This window comes from Lipotes vexillifer, unplaced genomic scaffold (genome assembly GCF_000442215.2).
Source record: "Lipotes vexillifer unplaced genomic scaffold, Lipotes_vexillifer_v1.1 scaffold699, whole genome shotgun sequence".
NCBI classification, from domain to species: Eukaryota; Metazoa; Chordata; class Mammalia; order Artiodactyla; family Lipotidae; genus Lipotes; species Lipotes vexillifer.
This window is the reverse complement of record NW_006788818.1, coordinates 1233313-1239307: the sequence shown is the minus strand read 5'-3', so window position 1 is coordinate 1239307 and position 5995 is coordinate 1233313. Positions and strand designations below refer to the sequence as shown.

General features: G+C 54.8%; 1 pseudogene; it reads right to left on the bottom strand.

Moving 5' to 3' along the window:
* LOC103088747 (cytochrome c-like) overlaps window positions 1-3023 on the bottom strand; it is a 41705-nt pseudogene extending 38682 nt beyond the window's left edge.
* Between the last annotated feature and the right edge of the window lie 2972 nt (window positions 3024-5995).

The following is a 5995-nucleotide window of genomic DNA, read 5'->3' as shown; positions in this document are numbered from 1 at the left end:
AGGAATGAGGCATCGCTGTCTTCCCAGGTGTCTCCCTGCCTCTCCATCCTGCTGACACAGACGTCAGGTCTAAAATCCCTACCCCACGTGCAGTCACTCCCCTGGGCTGCGGGGAGCCTTTGACAGCCAGCGCCTGCTTCCCCAGGCCGGAGAGACAGGCTTTGTGCTCTGCAATTTTCTCCCTAAAAAATTGTTTCAAGAAACCAAATGGCTATCATTACACCAGGTGCAATTCTTTGCTGCATTATTTTGTAAGAGACGGAGGACGGGCACTGGGAGAGGAGGTGGCGGGAGAAGTGAGGAAAACCATTTAGGGTGAACAGGCTCTGAAATTTCAGCTCCTGGTTTTGCAGGGAAACTGGATTAAAGAATCAAATCAAATAAATTTTGCCATCAGAGTAAGAGATCTGTCTCCCCTAAAATGCTTTAATTTGACAGTTGGCTTCAAGGGGGTTGGCAGAATTCGTTTTGTGAGCAGACAAGATCAAAGAAGGAAGCAAAACACAGCCCGCCATGAGAAATTTGTTAACCGCTTGACATCATTGTGTTTCACTCAGAGTTGGATTTTTGGCAAAACTGAGAAGTCATTTTCTTTCCACTGACGTCTGATTCTGTGGTGTCTGGAAAAGGTCCTGTGGGCAGGGGGAGTCAGCAGACAGGGGTCAGGGGGGCTCCCTGCTCTGCCCTCCCGACCTCAGAGTTGCCCAGGGAAAGCTGGCAAAGGAGAGCCCTGAATAGTAACGGGCTCTGGGCCTCGACCTGTCTCTCCACGTCAGAGCTTCCCCAGGGCCTTCAGCCCATGCCCCCGCCCTCGCCATCTCTCTGCCAGAGGATGGATTTGGAGCTGGACATTGACCCCCTGCCCCCATCCTGGCTGCTCAGATCAACACCCTTCCCCACCCATGATATATGCACATTCAGCATCACCCTGGCTGCTGGTGGTCCCAAGTGGGGCCTGAGCCCTGCCCCCACCTTCTCATCACGGCATCTCCAGGCCCATTAAATGGGCAATTTACAGGCCTGACACATAGATTTGTATTAGCTGCACCAAGATCCGTTTTAATGCCTCCTCTAAGATTATGCCCTTGAACGTCTCCTTCCCCTCGGAGAGATCTGAGTGCTCTCCCCTCACCAGTTACCTGGCAGCCACCTCCTTCTATCAGCCTGCCCACCTCCTTACCAACAGACAGAGTGACTGTACATTCATTCATTCACTCATCAGTTACCATGGACGTACCAAGATGAATAAAACTCCCTTGCCCTCTGGAGGTTTGTAATCTGTTTCTTACTCTACCATAGCTGGTCAGGGTGGAGGAACTGGGTTGGACCTCAAGAAGCACTTCTTGTGGGGAGGGGCAGTGCGGTGCAGTGGTTACAGGCACAGACACTGAGGGTGACAGACCTGGGACTGCATCCCAGTTCCACGACTCCCCAGCTGTGTGTCCTCAGGCAAGTAACTTAACCTCCCTGAGCAGCATGTTCCTCACCTGGAAAGTGAAGGTAACCGTATCTGCCTTGCAGGCCCTCGGGGCTGACTGAGACATGGCGAGGGAGAAGCCTGGCACAAGGTGAGCGCTCACTTCAGAGCAGCCTTTATCCTCTTGGAGGGAGTCGCGCTTTGGGGAAAGAACCAGGCAAATCCCAACTCCACTCCTTCTGCCTCATTTGACCTCTCTGAGCCTCGGTTTCCTCATCAGTGAAATGAGGAAAACACAGCCTGACCCTTGGGAGGGGATTGGGGGAGGAGCTGGAGGCGAGGGAGGTGAATCGATGTGGACCCTGAAGGTCCAAACCCAACACTACCCTCTGCCACGGGAGCCGTCAGCTCCTCCTCCCGCCTTCTTGTCTCCACCTCGGTGTTGGGGTCGCGTGAAGGGCGGGGTGGGGGAGACGCGCAGAGGTGAAGTCCCAGTCATGCCCTGAGCCAGCGTTTAGTGCCTCAGTTCCCTGCCAAGTGTTGCCCAGGCTCCGGGGACCCCTCCAGTGATGGGGAGCTCACCACCCCCTGGACTGGGCGGCAAGAATCGCAGGGCACCAGAGGGGATGCGGCAAGGAGCCCTGAGCTGCTGCAGCCTCCAGGCACCGGCCCTGCAGGGCGCAGCCGGCCCAGGGCCACATCCTGAGAGGTGCCCCCAGCATCGCAGGAGCAGTTTTCTTCCTCTCTCTATGAAAGAGAGGAAATAAAAGAATCTATACGTAAACACATTTGGCCCCTGATGCGGCCAAATGTGTTCACAGTACAGATTCCAGGGCTGGTGCAGTGGTCTTGGCCACTCAGCAGTCATGTTCAGGCAACACAGTGTGGTGGGAAGAGCCCTGCTCTGGGATCCCCATCCATCTTGCTGTGTGCTCTTGGGAAATCAAGCTCCCTCTCTGGGCCATTAAAAGGTGCGATCAGTGGGCAACACATAATTGTATAGGGAGGGGTGGAGAAGACACTGGACAAAAAGGGAAGAGGAAACTTCTTATACCTAGAAGGTGAGGAAGGGAAAGACCAAAGAGGGGTGACCCCGGTTACCACGACCTTCCCCCAAACCTGGCTCCCAGGTCCTGACTGCACTGGAGCCTCCACCAGGAACCCTGGGGCATCTTGACCCTTCCCACTCCCTCCCTGCAGCCCACATCAAACCCACCTCCAGTTTCATCTCCCTAGACCGCTGCCATCATTCTCTCTCTCCAACTCCATGGCCTCTTCCCACTCCATCATCTCCCATCATCTCCCATCTGGACCTTTTCTTAGCCTCTTTCCCGCCTCCTGTCCACCGTCCTCTCCTGGCCAGAGACTGCAATGAGCGATTCACTACAGTAATCCACTCAGGCCTCCTGAGTTCTGGCAGTCCCCCCGTGCTCTCAGGGGGAGGACAGAGCTGCTCCCCATGGCCGACCTGGTCTAGCAGGGCCTGGTCCAACTCCCTACCTCCAGCCTTACCTCCTTCCTCCTTTCCCATCACACCTCCACCCAGCCTGAAGCACCACCACTCAGGCCCTGAATTCACCACGACCACCACCACCACCACCACCATAGGGCCATTGCACACACTGTTCCCACGGCCTGGAGCACACCTCCTCCCCATCTCCTCAGAGTTTCCCGTCCTTGCCCCTCAGATCTCAGTGCAAGTGTCCCCTCCTAAGGGAAGCCCTCCTTGACATTCCAGTCAAGGTCAAACCCTGGCTCAGGCTCCTGAGCCCTGGGAACCTTGTCCTGGGCACACTGGTCACAGGGCAGGTTCCAGGTTATTTGGGAACCATCTGTGCCCTCACTGGGCTGTGAGCTCAGGGCCAGGGAGTGTCATTGTTTCGTTCACTGCCATAGCCCCCAGAACAGGGCCTGGCACATCGTAGGTGCTCAGTAAATACTGGTGGGAGGAAGGCATGGAGAGAGAAGAATCGGTGGAGTTCGCTCTGTTCAGAGAAGGTGCCTGGAAAACAGAACAGAGACACAGGACTATAGGAGGGAGGACCAGGGGCCCCCGAGCCACAGCCGGGGACTCAGGAGACGTCATCTCCAGCCGGGAGCCCCTGAGGCCGAGTTGGGGGACAGAGGATGAGAATCACTCTGGGAAGCCCCAGATGGAGGCCAGAGAGGCAGGAGGGCCAGGAGGGACACGGTCTCCCCAGAGGAACATGGTCTCCGCTCAAGTCTCCCATCTGCGGGAGGACCCGCCACTCTGACCACATCCCTCCCCTGCTCCCGAACCATCCTTGGCTCCCAGCGCTGCCTGCTCAACCCACCTTCCCCACCTCACCTCCCTCCATTTGTCCCCACAGGCCCTGGGCATCAGGTCCCCAGACCAACCCCCTGGTCCCTAATCTACCACTTTCTTCAGCTCAAGTGTCACCTCTTCCAGGAAGCCTTCTCTGATTCCCTTTGCTGCTTGTCCCTCCTCCATTCCCAGAAAACCCAGCAGATGTCCCTCCTACAGAGCTTGTCTCAGTCTCACCACTAGATCATGAGCTATTGGAGGTGGCAGGAGGTTTTATTCTTCTCTCCCTCGTGCCTGGCACACAGCCTGGCACACAGTGGCTCTCAAACTGGGCTGGACAAATGAATGAATGAGTGAATGAATGAATGAATGGATGGATGAACATTACTAGCCTCCATTTATTCAGGACCTGCTGTGTCCCAGGCACCGTGCTGACATTTTACAAGCATCGTTTCATTTAATCCTCCCTACAACTCCTTTGTAGAGTGTACTGATATGTGCCCATAGTACAGACGGGGAAACTGAGGCTGGGGGGTTGGGTCACTCACCAAGCTCACACAGCGAGTAAGCTGAGGCAGTAGAACCTCCCTGCTCAGCTCCATCCGATGCCTCTCGCTCTCCTCCTGAGCTGAGCCCATAGTTCATGGTCACATCCAGGGCTTCCCTGCCAATCTCTCCACTCACTGAGGACCCACGATGGCTGCTTTGGCTGAAAGTCATGATCACAAGCACCCAGCCTCGGTTCTAGAGCAACAAAGAAGGACGCACCAAGAGTGTGTCTGCAAGAGTGTGTCAAAGAGAGTCTCTGCATCCACAGGAAACCCTCCCAGTCCCACCCACAGCTCCTCAACTGCCCCCAGCAACAGTGGAAACCCCTCCCAAGCCCACACAGACTCTGGGAGTTCCCTCTTCTCAGCCCTGGGGTGACCTATGGATCGCGGGAACACAGGCTGTAAAATCAAGATCTTGTGTGTGTCTGCATTGAGCAGGGGCCACAGAGCCATTCAAATCCCAGAGATTCTGTGGAGGGGAGGAAATATCTCAGAGAAGAAGCAAAGAGAGCAAAGAGGAAACAGAGATGTGTCAGGAAGATTAAACCAGCACCCAGACATAAAAGAAACATGTTCAGTTATATTCTGTTGCATTTCATTGAAATGTACATGTCGTACTTAGCAGCCTGCAAGCATCAGATTACCCAGAGAGAAAGCACAAGAAAGACAAAAGAATAAAAACACACACAGAAAATGATCCTGAAATTGGAGAACCACTAAGAGAAAAAAAAAGCCAGACTTGAGACGAAAACTGCTGCTTGGCACCGAGGCCTCTCAGCAGGTCTCTGTGGCCGTGCAGTCCAGCACCAACCCAGATGCCCTGCTCACTGGCACCAAGGAACGTCCCAGGCAGGAGTCAGGAGTCTCCACTTGCCGTGTGAGAAGCCTGAAGCCTTCAGAGGGCATCAGAGGGGTGGAAGGATGGAGAAAAGAGCAAGAAGAGATCACACTGGACCCAGCCCAGGACAAAAGGAAACCCCAGTGACCCCTGCTGGGAACTGTGCCCTCCTCCACAGGCCGGCTGATGAACCTGGGCCAAGGTGCCTCATGAATCAGACACCTCCTCCCTTCCAGCACCTTCTCTCCATCAAAGAGAGAGGGTCTTGGAGAGAAGGGGCTTCCTGGAGTCTCCAGCTTCCTGGCCACTGATTCCATCCCATCATTTAGAAAACCACAGGACGTTGCACCAGGCTGAGAAGCTGGGGAGAGACCCCCCCACTCAGTGTGTGTGTGTGTGTGCATGTATGTGGTGTGTGCATGTGTGCATGTATGTGGTGTGTGCGTGTATGTGGTGTGTGTGCACATATGTGGTGTGTGCATGTGTGCATGTATGTGGTGTGCGCACATATGTGCTGTGTGTGCTTGTGTGCGTGTATGTGCTGTGTGTGCTTGTGCGTGTATGTGCTGTGTGTGTGTGTGTGCGTGTATGTGGTGTGTGTGCGTGTGTGCATGTATGTGGTGTGTGTGCGTGTGCGTATGTATGTGGTGTGTGCACACGTGTGCATGTATGTGGTGTGTGTGCATGTGTGAATGTATATGGTGTCTGTGTGCGTGTATGTGCTGTGTGTGCACGTGTGTGCGTGTGTGGTTTGTGCATGTATGTGCGCATGTGTGTGCTGTGTGCACGTATGTGCGTATGTGTGCATGTATGTGCTGTGTGCACGTGTGTGTGCGTGTGTGCATGTATGTGGTGTGTGTGTCCACTCACAGGCTGCAGACCAGGCTCTCCCTGACCAACAC